Source organism: Neovison vison, chromosome 8, assembly GCF_020171115.1.
Source record: "Neovison vison isolate M4711 chromosome 8, ASM_NN_V1, whole genome shotgun sequence".
NCBI lineage: Eukaryota > Metazoa > Chordata > Mammalia > Carnivora > Mustelidae > Neogale > Neogale vison.
The window spans coordinates 15531476-15548030 of NC_058098.1; the positions used below are offsets into that span (position 1 = coordinate 15531476).

The window sequence follows — 16555 nt, forward strand, 5'->3', positions numbered from 1 at the left end:
ATTTTAATTAAGTTTCAGTGACTTTCAATCATGTTGTCTTTAGCTTTAATAGATTATCCATAAGAAAGTAACCCAAATTGGGGCGCCTGGGTGGCTCAGTGGGTTAAGCCGCTGCCTTCGGCTCAGGTCTTGATCTCAGGGTCCTGGGATCGAGTCCCGCATCGGGCTCTCTGCTCAGCAGGGAGCCTGCATCCTCCTCTCTCTCTGCCTGCCTCTCTGCCTACTTGTGATCTCTGTCTGTCAAATAAATAAATAAAATCTTTAAAAAAAAATAATAAAAAAAAAGTAACCTAAATTGAAAAGATCTAATGCATCAAGTTTTAAGCAAGGAAATAGGTATATAGGTTTAGACAGATAAACAGACTTAAGATAATACATATAGTATTTCTTTCCTTAGGCAGTAAAATACAAACAGAAAGCAGTAAAATGCTAAGCTTCGGTACAAATATTCAAAAAGTACACTCTTTCTCTCCCTCTCTCTCTTAAAGATTTCATGAAAGAGAGAGAGTAAGCAGGGTCTGTCTCTCTCTAATAAATACATTTTTTAAAAACCTACCCAAATTGGCCTCATGTACAACTAATGTTATCATACTGTTTATGAAAACTTAGAGGAGTTATATTTTTATTTTTATTTATTTATTTTTTATTATTTATTTGTCAGAGAGAGTGAGCACAGGCAGACAGAGAGGCAGGCAGAGGCAGAGGGAGAAGCAGGCTCCCTGCTGAGCCCAATGTGGGACTCGATCCCAGGATGCTGGGATCGTGACCTGAGCCAAAGGCAGCCCCTTAACCAACTGAGCCACCCAGGCGTCCCAGGAGTTATATTTTTAAATGACACGTGTATGATACTCTCATTTTCCAAGCAGCTGGGGTGCCTGGGTGGCTCAGTGGGTTAAGCATCTGCCTTCAGCTCAGGTCATGATCCCAGGGGCCCTGGGTTCTAGCCCGCATTGGGCTCCTTGCTCTGGGGGGAGTCTGTTTCTCCCTCTCCCGCTGGCTTGTGCTCTTTCTCACTCACTCTCTCTCTCTCTCATACACAAATAAATAAAATTAAAAAACAAAACAAAATACCTCATCTTCCAAGCAGCTGAAATCCCCAAACAGAGAACGTTAGAGCACAGAAGAAGTCTTTAGTATTACTTTGATAAAAATAAAAATTAAAAACAAAAAATGGCTTTAGGTGCAATATATCTTGCTCCATTTTTTGTACAAAAGTTGCTGACCACCTGCCTACCTCCTCAAATTCTACCACTTTCAGAGTCATCCCAACTAGGTGCCAGTTCCTCTCTAAGATCTTGTAGCCATTAGTTGTCCCCAGCCAAAGGAATGCTCCTCGTTTTCACAATTAGAAGGGCGTGTCAGCAGTCCATATAGAAGCAAAGGCAGCAGCTGAAAAAATGAAACCAAGTAGGCGGTAGCAAGAGGCTTCTCCATTTTACATTGTGAGACATATTTCGGAAATAACAGATACACAGATCGACAGAAGAGAATAGAGAGCCCAGAAATAAACCCATACATATATCAATTAATTTGTGACAAGGGGCTAAGAATATACAATGAGGAAAAGGATGGTTTCTTTAATAAACGGTGTTGGGAAAACTGGGCAGCCACAGACAAAAGAATAAAACTGGGCCACTTAAACAATACACAAGGATCAACTCAAAATGGAATAAAGATTTGAACATAAGACCTAAAACCAGGAAACTCCTAGAACATAGGTGAGCTCCTTAGCCTTGGTCTTTGGCAATGATTTTTTTTAGATGTGACACCAAAAACAAAGGGGACAAAAGCAAAAATAAACATGGGGGACTATATCAAATTAAAAAGCTTCTACACAGCAAAGGAAACCATCAACGAAACTAAAAGGCAATCTACAGAATAGGAGAAAGTATTTGCAAACCATATATCTGATAAAGTGTTAATATCCAAAATACACAAATAACTCACAGAACTGAATAGGAAAAAACTGCAAACAATCCAATTAAAAAGTAGGCAGAGGATCTGAATGGACTTTTTTCCAAAGAAGACATTTACAAATGGCCAAAAGCTACCTGAAAATGTACTGAGCATCACTAATCACCATGGAAATGCAAATCAAAACCACAATGAGGTATCACCTCATATATAATAGGATGGCTTTTCTCAAGAAGACAATAGATATTAAGTCCTGGCAAAAATAAGGAGAAAAGGAAACCCTTTACACTGTTGGTGGGAATGTAAATTGGTACAGCCACTATGGAAACACTATGGAAGTTTCTCAAAAAATTAAAAATAGAACTACCATATGATCCAGGAATTCCACTTTTGAGTTCTGATCTGAAGGAAATGAAATGTCTACTTTGAAAAGATATCTGCACCTTCCATTTTCACTGCAGCATTATTTACAATATCCAAGACATGGAAACAACCTAAGTGTCCACTGACAGAAGACTAGATAAAGAAGGGACGCCTGGTTGGCTTAGCCGGTTAAGTGTCTGCCTTCTGCTCAGGTCGTGATCTTGAAGTCCTGGGAATCTGCTTTTCCCTCTCCCTCTGCTCGTCCCCATGTTTGTGCTCTCCTGCTCACTCATTCCCTCACTCTCTCAAATAAATAAATAAAATCTTAAAAATAAAAAGAAAGGAATAAAGAAAATGTGGTGCATATACACAATGCAGTATTATTCAGCCTCAAAAAAGAAGAAAATGCTGTTATTTGCAACAACAAAGATGGGCCTTGAGGGCATAATGGTAAGTGAAACAAGCCAGAGAAAAACAAATACCACATGATCTCATACCTGAAAGTTGCTAAGAGACTAAATCTTAAAAATTCTCATCACAAGAAAAACAAAACAAAAATCTGTAACTATGTGTATTAATGGATGCTCACTAAATTTACTGTGGAAATCATTTCACATATTAATCAAATCATTATGTTGCTTTCCTAGAACAAGTACAACGATATACATCAATTCTATCTCAACAAAAACAAAAGAATCCTCGTAATACAGCTTTAATCATTTCGGGAATAAGGAGAGATTAAAAACAGACAAAGTAAAATGGGTTCATTATTTTAAAAGGAAAATAATAACAGCTAATATTTACCGAGTGGTTCTCACAGGAAGGCTGTGCTGAGTGCTTTTACTACTTACTGTGCTCAGTGCTTTAACTACATATTCAATCTTTATAACAATTCCGTTCAGCGGGTACTATTATTAAGGAACTCACTCAGCATTCACATTTATTCAGAATATTTCCAGGATCCGGTAAACCCCTGAAATTTATTTCTCCCACTTAGGGCTGATTCGGAGCATCTTACTCTCTGAACCTCAGTCTCCACAGCTTTACGAGGTTAGCTGTATACTCTAGTCCAACATCTGCATTTCCTAATCCGTATTACACTGTCACTAAATATTCCATCTGCCCACGTCCTAAGCCAATTCCAAGTCAAAGTCCGAATAGTATTAGGGCTATCTTTGTTACCATGATGTGCATGGGAGATCTGGCTGCTTTACCCCCATGCCTCCGAAGCCAGCCAAAGGGCTTGTCAGTTTCTCCACCTGCCCAGTCCTGATGTCTTCACCCTGTCTAACCAACTCATGTGGCTGAGGCTTCAGCATTACTTTTTTTTTTTTAAGATTTTAGTTTTAAGTGGTATCTACCCCAACATGGGGCTCGAACTTACAACCTGTTGATTAAGAGTCCCAAGCTCCACTGACTGAGACAGCAGGTTCCCCCTCCAGCACGACTTTTAAGGATGCCAGGGCTGACTGGAAGCAACTATATTACGCTCAAGGGTAGAGGAGAATATATTAAAAAAAAAAAAAAAAAAGTCCCTGAAGAGTTCACATTTCTTCAGCTTGAATACTAGAGGATAGGTCACTGGGGTAATGTAATTTTGGTAAACTGGCAGTCACCCAAAAAAACCTTCAGAGGAAATTCTAAAATCAATCAATATACTGTATTTCATAAACAGTATTCTGGAACATAATTGAATCCTTGACTGAGAAACTTGCCATGTCTCAGGGCGGATATCTGAACACTAGAGCAATGTGGTTTTGACCAGGACCTCAATAGGAAATACATTCTATACCATGGCTCAGACATACCTAAAAAGAGCTGAAACAAAAATTTTACAAACCAAAGGTTACTCTTACTATATAAGATGCACTCTGAATTTTTTGTTGTTGCTCTTTCCTTTTTTTTTTTTTTTTAAGATTTTATTTATTTATTTGACAGACAGAGATCACAAGTAGGCAGAGAGGCAGGCAGAGAGAGAGGAGGAAGCAGGCTCCCTGCTGAGCAGAGAGCCCGATGCAGGACTTGATCCCAGGACCCTGAGATCATGACCTGAGCCGAAGGCAGCGGCTTAACCCACTGAGCCACCCAGGCGCCCCTGTTGTTGCTCTTTCTAAAAAAAAGTTTTTCATTAAAAAAAAAAATGCTGGAACGCCTCCTCCCCAAATAATTCTTTACAATACTAATGTGTAACAATGTGTGGTTTAAAAGCCACTGGTATAGGCAGCCTTTCCACAGCACTGTGTGGTTTTGCCAACATGTAACACCAACCTAGGAATGCAATGTTGTAAGCAACCAGTACTGGACACAGATATGGGCTCTATTTGTTAACAAAATGCATTACGCTGAATTATTAATTGAGGGATTCTTCTCCACCTATCAGAGCAGCGAATACATGAAAGTGTGCAAAACATTCCTCTAATAAGGAGACAGGGGGATTTACCAGAGTATATGACTTGGCATCAGAAAACCTAGATTCATTTTCCAACCCCTAAAGAAATAATAGATCAGGACAATGACCATTAATAGATGCTAAAACCATTCTGTAAAAGCCTGATGAGAGATTTATAATGGGTGGGCCGCTAACAATACCTGAACCCCCGATTAATCTTAAAATCACATCCCGTGAGAAAACTAGACTTTATTGCCTGCTATTGAGATACACAGCACCACCCATAAAGTTTAACAGCCACAAAAATAAAGGGAAGGAAGGACACATTAAAGGGATGCGATCAGGCAAATCCAGAACGTGAGAAGTTGTACAGGACAAATAACCTGTTTTTTTCAACAAATAATAGGCAAGGAGAAAAACAAAAAGAGGAGAAATTGCTATAAACTAAAAGACTTAAGACACAACCACCAGATGTAATAGGTGGACCTTGTTAGGATCCAAATTTAAATAAGCCAGTTGTAAAAAGACATTTATGAGATAGTTGAGGAAACTGACTACCAAATAAATATTATTTTTTAGGAAATGCTACTGTTCATTTCTCATGTGTGATAGTGGCATTGTAATGATAGAGAAAAAAGGAGGGGAGGAAAAGTCCTTTCTCTCTTAGACGCATATTGAGGCATTTACATATAAAATGACATATCGGCTAAGATTTGCCTTAAAATAATCGGTGCAAAAAAAACCCAAGGGAGGGAGCGGGTGGGCATTATAGATGAAATAAAACTAACCATATATTGAGAACTACTGGGTATGAGTATATTGGCATTTATTAACTATTCTTTGTACTTTTGTAAATGTTTAAAATTTTCCATATTAAGAAACTATAGGGGGGACGCCTGGGTGGCTCAGTTGGTTAAGCAGCTGCTTTCGGCTCAGGTCATGATCCCAGCGTCCTGGAATCGAGTCCCACATCGGGCTCCTTGCTCGGCAGGGAGCCTGCTTCTCCCTCTGCCTCTGCCTGCCTCTCTGTCTGCCTGTGCTCGCTCTCTCTCCCTCTCTCTCTCTCTCTGACAAATAAATAAATAAATAAATAAACTATAGGGGTGCCTGGGTAGCTCAGTGGGTTGGGTCTCTGCCTTTAGCTCAGGTCATGATCTCAGGGTCCTGGGATCCAGCCAGCATGGGGGGGGGGTCTCTGCTCAGCAGGGAGCCTGCTTCCCCCCCCCCCCCCCGCCTGCCTCTCTGCCTACTTGTGATCTCTCTGTGTCAAATAAATAAATAAAATCTTTAAAAAGAAAGAAAGAAAGAAAGAAATGAAAGAAACTATAATATATAAAGAAAAGAAAACCTGGATTCAAACTCCAGGGTTTAGTAGATGTAGGACTTTGGAGGTCTCTTGAATCCTTTGATCTTCAGTTTTGTTATCTGAAAATGGGATGATAATCCTTGCCTCACACAATTGTTAGGAGGAAAGAAATGAGATCAGGGGTTCACCTCTTTGGAAAATCCAGCCCTTACTGATGACAGTTTTGTCACAGTAGAAATAGGTAATTGGCTGAGTCTGTTAGAATTTTCCAGAATTTTTGTTTTGTTCTATCTCCTTAATATGACAGTGTTTGCTGAATACTCCCAAAAGGAGAGTCAAAACTTATTAGCAATATATCGAAGTTCTCTAACGAGTTGTTTTTATTTCTTGTTTACTTCCCCAATTATTCATACTTCCTCTGCTAAAGGTAGAAAATAAATTTACAGGAGACTGTGTCGTTGAGATAAAACAGAACACAATTAGAAATCAATGTAATCTACACAGCACTTTGTTTAAAATATTCCAGGTGCTTTTAGGAGAGTAGATATATATCTTTCAGCACCAATGCTTCATATTAAATAAAAGGAAATAAGCAGAGGTCCAAGCCTAAGTAACACAAAAGGAAACTTGGCACTATCTGGCTTCAGCCTGCAGAACGGGTTGGAGGGAATCAGGGTGATCTTTCTATAACCCAGTTCCGATTAAGTCATTTCCCTTCCTTTCAATGGCTTCCCTCTGCTTTCAGGAAAATGTCCAAATTCCTAAACAAAGGCTCAGGTGCCTCTCCAGCCTGACATCCTCCCTTTTCCCTTTAGTCTAAGCCCCTCCAAGACTGATGTCCCTTCTTACCACTGGCACAGTCAGTCTCCACTCTCCTCTCCTATACCTTCCAGTTAATTCTCCTGAAATGTCTCTCAAATCTGACCTCTCCATTCCATTCCTGCTTCCACTGTCCACGATCAAGGACCCCCCCCCCTTATTTTTTTGCCTTTACTCCCTCATTTCCCCAAACAGGACATATCCTTATTGCTTTTTCTGATTATAAAAGCAATTCATGCTCATAAAAAAAGAAAAATAAGGCAATAAGGAAAGGAATAAAAGTCTTCCCATGATCTTCTGACACAGACATACAGAACTTCTCTTTCTAGTACACTCCTGTTTAAAGCACCATTACTGACAACAGCCAGAAGGTGGAAAAAAACCCAAGTGCCCATCTGTGGAATGGATAAACAAAATGTTTATACATACAATATATATACAACATGTATATATACCTACAATAAAAAATTATTCAGCCTTAAAAGGGGACAAAATCTGACACAGGCTACAACACAGATGAACTTTGAGAACATTATGCTAAGTGAAATAAGTCAGTTCCAAAAAAACGTATTGTATGATCCCATCATATAAAGTATCTAGAGTAGTCAAATTCATAGAAACAGAAAGTGAAAGGATGGCGGTCAGGGCTTGGGGGGTCAAGGGGGTAAATGAGAAATTCGATGGATATAGAGTTTCAGTTTTACAAGAAGAAAGAATTCTGGAGATCTGTTGCACAACAATGAGAATATCCTTAACAGTACTGAACTGTACACTTAAAAATGTTTAAGATGAAAAATTTTAGGGGTGCCTGGATGGCTCAGTGGATTAAGCCGCTGCTTTCGGCTCAGGTCATGATCTCAGTGTCCTGGGATCGAGCCCCGCATCGGGCTCTTTGCTTGGCGGGAGCCTGCTTCTCTCTCTCTCTCTGCCTGACTCTCCGCCTGCTTGTGATCTCTCTCTCTGTCAAATAAATAAATAAAATCTTTAAAAAAAAAAAAGATGAAAAATTTTATGTTATGGGTATTTTACCACAATAAAAAATTTAAAAAAAATTTTTAAAAGAACTAACCTTTCTACATATTTTTCCTATAAATGTGTATGTATACATTTAAAAAAAACAAAAATGAGAACACACCATAATGAGCTTTTCACATCAAACCATAAGATGTAGACATCTTTCTCATGTATATAACTCCCACCTCATTCTTTTTTAATGGCTGATAGTATATATCATATGACTGCACCATAATTTAACCAGTCTGTTTGCAGCTTTTCATATAATAAAAACATAGTCAATAATGAATACTCTTACCCTGAAAAAATTAAAAATTAAAAAAAAATTGTTGCTTAAAAAAAAGCATAGTCAACATCTTGCATATTTTCTCATGTCTTATGATAGACATTTTTGTTTGTTTGTTTTTTGTTTTTTTAAATGTGTCCTGTTTCCAGTATCAATACTCTGAGTTTCCCAAACAAAAATACCTCCTCCTTAACCAAACACCCATCTGTATCCAGGGTCCTCCCCTCCAGCCACTCTTGTTCTCTATGTAGCTAGTATGGGCACATGTATTTCAAAGTCTGTTCTCAGATATTTATTTTTCATGTTGTTATTCCCATATCTCCTACAGTTACATTTTGTGACTATTACTATCACTATTCTATAAAGCTATTGCTCTATTGCTTTTTGTCTATGTTCTACTTGCTTGTTTACTTAGCCTTATTATTCCTAATTATTTTTAACTTCATTCTCTTGAATCTTCTCAGCAGATCATAGGTAGACAATATATTGTCCACACAGTGATTAAGAGTAAAAGCTCTGGGCTAAGGGGGCAGACCTGGATTCAAATCCTATATGACCTGGAGTAAGCATTTTTTTTTTTTTTTAAAGATTTCATTGATTTATTTAATTGACAGAGAGACAGCAAGAGAGGGAACACAAGCAGGGGGAATGGGAGAGGGAGAAGCAGGCTTCTGGGCAGAGCAGGGAGCCAGATGCGGGGCTCAATCCTCCTGGGCTCCTGACCTGAGCCAAAGGCAGACGCTTAATGATTGAGCCACCCAGACGCCCCTGGAGTAAACATTTTACACCTCAATTTTCTCACCCATAGACTGGAAATCCTATTAGAGGTTATCTCACAGGATTGTTGTCAAGATCGTATTATTAAAGGAGACAAGTACACGAAAAGCACTTAACACCTATTAGTTCAATAAGTGTCTACTATCTGATGATACTGAAAATATAACTTTCCCTCCACACTTACTTACACCTTTTATTTATTTTTTGTTGTTGCATTACACGGATGCACTCCTTGTCGGCAACTGCCTTGTTTCTGGAGAAGCCGTCAGGCTCCTCATGAAGGATCTGTGCTGTGGACATCACCCACTCTTTCCTCCTCAGGAAAGGACTGCCGTCGATTTGCCCCTTTCGTCTGGATTTTCTCAGCCTTTCCTCTCACTATTGGCTCTTTGCCATCAGCCTTTAAATCTGCTCACGTCTCTCTCGTGCTTAAGACTCCACCTGATTCCTGTCGCTCTCCAGCCTTCTCGCTCTCCCTTCACAGTCTAACTCCTGCGAGCTGCCTACACTTCGTCTTTACTTTCTCACATCCCACTCTCTCCTCATCCCACTGATACATTACACTGAACCTTTGGGAGCTGCCGATATTCTAGATTCCACCCCCACCACTTCACCAAATCTGCTCAATTAGGTCCCCCATGACCTCCATATTCATTTACCCGAAAGACACGTTTTAATGTTTAACTTCTTTTACTTGAAACCTAAGCAGCATCCAGCAAAATTAACCTTTTCTTTCGGCCTTCCTCACTGCATTCTCCTAGTTTTCCTTCTACTTCTCTAGTCATTCCTTCTGAGTATAATCTAAGTGAATTCTTCTTCCAACTCCAAGAGTGTGCAACACAGTGGCCTTGAATGATCTAGGCCTTTCTTTTTTTTCTTCTTCTTCTTCTTTTCTCTTTTTTAAAATCTCTTCCAATATTAAGTTCCAGCTGTACCAGATTCATATCTGCACCCCACGAATGTACCTTGGAACGTGTTTGGAATGCACGCCATGAGGGCAAGGATCTGTGTCCTTACTGCTCCCACAATGCCTGGTACATAGCAGGCGCTCAGTAAATAAATAAATATTTTAAGAAATATTTTTTTGAATCGCCATAAATGAATGGCTGCAGTGTGAAAAACAGATTGGAGGAATGAAGACCACGAGAGAACAACAACAACAACAAAACCCCTGGAACCCTGATCTTTCAAAACCATACCTCTGATCAAACACGTGGAACCATACACACACTGCCTGCCTAAAATCCTCTGATGATTCCCCAATGCCCCCAAGCTAAAATCCAAACTCTTCAAAACTTACAAGGAGATACAAGGAAAGTCTTTCAGAAGGGGCACCTACTTCTCTCTGAAACATGGTCTAGCCAGACCATTTCAGCTTCTTGGAATCAGTCTCTACCCAGCCTATGAAATCCTTGCCAGCCCATCCCTTGGGCTTTGCACATACGGCCCTCTCTGCCTAGAACATTGTGCATTTCACCAGCCTCACCTGGAATACACCGCCAGCCTTCGTGTCTCATTTTGGAAGTCATCTTTTAGAGTCTCCCTGTCTCCCTTTGACCACCCTCCCTAGCTTCAGTCCCTGAAATCTAGGTAAAATGCCTTCTCTAAGCGTTCAGTCCCCTGTAAGTCCAAAACCATGGCTCAAATCGCAATGAATTCTTATTTCTACTGTAAAACTAGAGCTCCGTGAGGACAAGATACCTCACTCACTTTACCCCTAGCAATAACCCCAGGCCCTGCCATACAATACACCTTCAGTGATGGACTTCCTTGTAGTAGTAGTCATGATAAAAGCTTCAAGATACGGAGGACTTACCTGCAAAGGTTTTAAATATAATTTGCCTTATAAGACAACCATTATCGTGCCCATTTAGCAGGTAGGAAAACTGAGGCACAATGAAGCCAATCCTCTCTGGTCCCAGGAGAGTCGCACGGACACACATTTTCTGCGGTTTTGAGTTATTCCCCGAGCCCCAAACAAGGGGGGGGGCTTTTTTTTTTTTTTTTCTTAAAAAAAAACTTTCTGTTAAAGCCATGCAATGGGCCCAAAATAAGCAAACAGCCTAAAGCGCACACCAAGCCAGCGCCGAGCGGGGTTAAAGAGCAGGAGGGGGCGCCGCCCGGGCGCGGCGGATAAAGCTCTGGCCGCAGCCTCCCTCCCGGGGGTCCCCCGCGCCCCAACCCCGGCCTGCGGCGACGAGTCGACACCCGAGCGGCGCGTTTGGGTCGCGACTGCCCGCTCGGCCCTGCTCACCTGCAGTTCCGCCGCCTCGCCGAGCCCGGGCCGCCGGCCCGCAGCGCCTCCGCCGGGCTGCTTGGCGCCCGCAGCGCGCAGCGGAGCGCGTTGCCTTGGCGACCGGAGCTGCCGAACTCCCGCGGCGGGCGCTACGGCGGCTCGGAAGGGACCGGGAGGGTTCGCGTCCCGTTCCGCGGCCTCCGAGCGGCGGCAGAAGGGAAAAGGAGGGGGGAGTTGGGGTCCTGAGCCGCGAGGGACCAAGGTGGGGTTTGGCAGCCTGGATCTTGGCCCCGGGAGAAGGGGAAAGGAAAGGAATGCTGAGGGAAACGGGGACAGCAGGGCGGGGGAGGGGTGGGGACTTGTACCTCGGAGCCTGCCTTTGCCTCAGTTTCTCTCTCTGTAACCTGATACGGAACCGTTCGAGAAGAGAACAGGGCCATAGGCAGAAGCTTGCTAGCCTGGGACTATTTAAAGTCGAGAAAACTGATGTGGGAGGAGTGACAGATGCGTTTCCCTTTAATCTCAGACGGGGTCGTGTGGCAAAGAATGAATAAACTTGTTTCTTGGGGCTCAAGGTGAGAATTAGATCATCAGATCTCATTTCAATATGGCAAGTTTACTTTAGCTCCCAACCAGCAATTATACCTCTTGAAATAATCCTGCAGATATACTGGAAGGTGAGCACAAAGGATGTCGATTGATCTTATAAAATGAATGACTACAGCAGGAATTAAGAGAGACCGAACGAAGTAGGTACAGATGTGGCTATAGTTTCGATAAAGACCCATCTTCAAGCTACGCTTACATGAGTGGTCTGACTAGTCTTGTCTTTGCTTCTACTCTTACTTCCAACCTTACCCAACTCTGCCCCCAGTCTGTTTTCCACCTTGCAGCCAAAATGTCCTTTTTAAAATATGAGCATGATCATGTCCTTCCCCTGCTGGAAACCTTTCAACACTTCTCCCTGTGTCACATTCAGAATAAAATCCAGAGTAGTAACCACGTTCAGCTTCATCTGTCTTCATTCTTCCTCTTGTTCATGCTCCAGCCACACACTGGCCATGTTTTTAGGTAAAGCATGTGTTTAAACAGACACACGCACATACACACACACACACATACACATTGAGAGACCACCAAAGCCCAAGACCACAGAGGCCCAAAATGGTGTCATTTAGAATTCCCAAAAGGTGCTCAATACGTAATCTAATTGCAGTTTCAACCTCCCCTAGAGATAGAGTCTTAACCAGTCAGCCACGAATTTTTCAATCCTCATGGAAGTTGTCTGCCACCTGCGCCCTCTCCATCCCCCAAAGAAGGACCAGGTAATCTGCATAAGACAACAGGCTTTCCCCTTAGAAAGTGGCCTTGCCTAGAACAATCCTTTTCTTTTACTAATGACGTTTTGGCTCTCACTCTCCTTCCGGAAGATAACCAACTTTAGACTTTTATCAGTGAGAGGAATCTACATAACAATCCAGAGTAATACTAAAACAATTCTTATCTTCCATTAGTTTCCCGGGTGTATTTACCTTCCCACAGTCGGCTTCCCTTAACACCCTAAACTCCTTTTCATTGTCTTATCTCTTCTCTACAAATTTAAAATTTATCATCCTTTGTCAGAAAGGTATAAAAGCCTCCAGGCCTATTCAGCCTCATCTCTGAAGCTAGAGGGTAGAGGAAAAATTTCCCCCTTAGAGGGAAAAAAAACAACCTAATTTTGACAATCAACATGCAAAGATAGGAGGGGCTGCCTTGGTTTGCAGGGAGCTTCACACCCTAGAGGAAATGTGGTTCCTGCATGATGTGGGAAGTTGGAGGTGATCCACTTTCCCCACTTTTGTCACCTAGAGGAGGAACACTCAACAATTTAGTGTCAGAAACAACGAAAGATGGACAGGGCCACTGACAGAATGGTGCAGACCAGGAAAATGAAACTTTTTTTTTTTTTTAAAGATTTTATGTAGTTATTTGACACACACAGATCACAAGTAGACAGAGAAGCAGGCAGAGAGGGGGAAGGGAAACAGGCTCCCCGCCGAGCAGAGCGCGGGATGTGTGTGGGGGGCTTGATCCCAGGACCCTGGGATCATGACCTGAGCCAAAAGCAGAGGCTTTAAACCACTGAGCCACCCAGGCGCCCCCCAAAAATGAAACTTCTGCTGCCAGCTAGACCTAACATTCCTCACTGAACGTAAACATTGCTCACAGAATATAAAAAAGTATCAGGCAAGGCCAGTCTGTTGGAATAAGGGAAGGACAAGGCCACTGTGACAACATCCTCCTCATCTAACATGAGAGTGTTCTGCTTCCTTCTCAGTCTTAACTCCTGGCCTCACTTCAATCCTCCCAGCTCCCGGGTAAAACAGTAAGATCCCTACCCATTGAATTGCTCCTGCTTTTTGACTGTACCCAATTCAAAACTGTTCTCCGCTTGCTTAAACCCTCCTTACAGATACCCTGCACAAACCCAAATCCTACAATAAGCTCTTCCCAATTCCCTTTTAGGAAGATACCTCATGCTTCCTCTAATGTGAATTCTCCCTTGCCCTTGCCGAACAAGCTAAATAAATCTGATTCTTCTTTGCGTACAGGTTATGTTCCTGATGGGATTTGATCGTGGACTCTATCACAGTCTTAGGTTTCTTCAGCCCAGTCCAGCAGTATCCAAACAGGAAGACGTAAGGATTTTAAGGGTTAATGTTATGCCCGAGACTTCGCGTCTGAGAGACCACCAAGGAGCCAAGCACCGAGGCAATCACACAAGGGTTTATTTGACAAGCTTAAGCTTGGGCCCAAGTATACCTGGCACAGCGAAGTAGGGACTTGGACCCCGAAACCAGATTAGAGTCAGAGTTTTTAAAGGCAGAGTAGGGGTGGACTCCCCGGTGGGTGAGGACAAAGGGGATTATGGATGATGTAAATCTCCCAAGGATTTTTGGAAGCAAGGTCTCCAGGACCTTAAGGGGCTAGCTATTGTTGGGAGAAAGGTTATTTATTACCAGTAGTAAAAATCTTCCCGTGAGACCGTTTAGATGTATATCAGTGGGCCATATGCTTGGGAATGATTGCTGACACTATCTTGGAGGTTTAGAGATCAAGTTTCCTAAAGTAGACTTACAGGATCCTGGTGGGACCTGTCGGGGTAGGGGGTTGGTCAGGCTAGAACTGTCCTTAGCAAAGACTCAAGGTGAGGGCAGTTAAGTCCCCAGGAGAAAACCACTCTGTTTCAAGGGCTTGTCAGTAGGTAAGGAATTTTAATGATTTTCTTCTGCCTCTGTTTCCCACATCAGCTAAAGCTGAGGTAGGATGGCCTTAATTTTCTCGGCCTCCACAGTTACCTGGAAGGGTTACTTTCTGTGACTGCAAAGCAACCTGACTTGAGCAGGTATTTTGTTGTAGGGGTTGGGGGAGGGGGTGGTGAGGTGAAGGGCTCAGGGGGGAATTACGAAAGCTTGAGTAATTCTCCTTCCTCTGCCATCAGCCTTTTCTGTGGCCTGGGGTGAACCATTGCACTTTGAGCCTTTTCCATTTCTGTAAAAAAACAGATTCAAATATATTACTAAGGCTTCTTCCAACCTAAATATTCCAGGATTCCAAACTACAGGTTTTTATATTCCTAGGTAAATGTTCCCTTCTTAGTCATCTGTATCACACTCTTATCATTGTTGCCATAGCAGCATACTACCTGCACTTTGATGTATATATCTCAAAACTTTTGCTTTAAGTAGAGGCTCATTTTTTACTTAAATTTACAAAGTTAAATTTCCATCACTTCTTAAATGAAAGACCAGCATTGCTAAAGCTGCCTCCGCCCCTCCAGCCACCCCAGTAATCTAAATAAACTTCAGCACACACCCTAAGCCTGAATGACTGATTAACTAACCCTTTTTTGTGTATCTATAGATCGTGCATTCTTTCCTAGAAAGAACAGAGTACATCTCACCTCACTCACAAAACAGAAACCAGACCCTCTTGCACAACCCCCCCCCCCCCGGGGGGAACTAAGGAACCAGACCCCCTCCTTGCACAACCTCCAGGCACTGCGATAACGTTTGCAACCTGGCACCATCGAGTCTGCACGTAATCAAGAAATGTTGGGGCCACTGCACTCCCTTTACTGATTAACTGCGCTAAACCCTTTTATAAGTCCCTGGGCCAGGCAGAAACCTCGGAATTGGCCTTTGGACAAGACTGTGCCTTCTCTCCAGGTGGCCGACTCCTGAATAAGGCTCTTACTCCTTTCCAAGCAGAACTCTCTTGAGTATGGGCCTTTGGAGCGACCGGCAGCCAACCTGGGGTTCAGTAACATTTCTTGGGAGAAATCAAAGAATTTCTGCAAGTACACACACAAACCCTAAAACAAAAAGTGCTATTTAACTGTGGATGGGCTTACCTTTGGGAGAGATCTGGAAAAGAAGCCTTCATTCTGTCAAAAATGGAGATAAGCAAATGTTAGAAAGATGTTAAGTCCTAGTCTCAAACCCTTAAACAAGACTTCCTGACTCTGCGCTTGGGTGCTAGCTAATGTGTTCATGTGCCCCGAGGCCCTTTCGTGTACCCCGAGTGGCATGTATACCCCTCATTTTCAGAAACAACGCCCATCCCTTCCCCCATTAGCTTGGACTCATCTTTTGGTTCTCAGACTAAATGTAAATTCCCAGAACTCCCCTCCAGAGGGGCACCTGGATGGCTCAGTCCTTAAGTGTCTGCCTTCCCCACAGGTCATGATCCCAGAGTCCTGGGATCGAGCCCCGCATCTGGCTCCCTGCTTCTCGGGGGACCTGCTTCTCCCTCTCCCACTCGCCCTGCTTGTGTTCCCTCTCTCACGTCTCTATCAAATTAATGACATAAAATCTTTAAAGAGAAAAAAAAGACCCCTCCGGGATTGCCCCCCGACCCCTAGCGACATTACTTTCCCCTCACACAGTAAGCATTAAATAAACTTTTTTTTTTCATTAAATAAACTAAAGGTGGTCCCTCATACTACTTCCTGGTACTCATCACAATGTGTCGTGGTGCATGTGTGTTCAGTGTCAGACTCTTTTTTTCAAGTAGGTCGTAAACTCCTGAGCACTTCTGTACGTCAGATGTCGACACGTAACGAGCTGCCAAGGGAATACAGGTGAGGTGAAGGAATAAAGCCTTCACTGCTCCTGCAGCTCTGGGTCGCTTTTGCGCCGTCTCCCACCTCCCCGCGGGTCGGTTAGCCCCGCCTCCTCCGTCCGCGCCAGGCAGGGCTAGCCCCGCCTTCTTCTACCCCTCCTGGCAGGCTTAGCCCCGCCTCCCCCTAAACGTCTGGTGGATTTAGCCCCACCTTCTCCCTCGGCCTGCAGCTGATTTAGCCCCGCCTTCTACCTTTGCCAATGACAGAGGCTTTCCTGGCAGCGGTGGCCTAGGGCGGTGGGCGGGGCCACGCAATGACGCCACCCGCGCGTTTCCGGCCTGAGA

The 16555-nt window shown here is 43.0% G+C and overlaps 1 protein-coding gene and 1 long non-coding RNA gene across 2 annotated transcripts in view; both read right to left on the bottom strand.

Moving 5' to 3' along the window:
- Positions 1-11199, bottom strand: part of PKIG (cAMP-dependent protein kinase inhibitor gamma) — a 93284-nt gene extending 82085 nt beyond the window's left edge. Inside the window, exon 1 of the mRNA XM_044262983.1 lies at positions 11123-11199. The gene's annotated coding sequence lies outside the window, so the exon portion shown is untranslated. The remainder of the gene's footprint in view (positions 1-11122) is intronic.
- A 3166-nt stretch (positions 11200-14365) lies between these two features.
- Positions 14366-16547, bottom strand: LOC122916054. Its single transcript, XR_006386131.1, has 3 exons — positions 16463-16547; positions 15501-15533; positions 14366-14638 (listed from the first exon to the last, which is right to left on the bottom strand). It is a non-coding gene; the product is annotated as an uncharacterized LOC122916054 (long non-coding RNA).
- Positions 16548-16555: the final 8 nt, after the last annotated feature.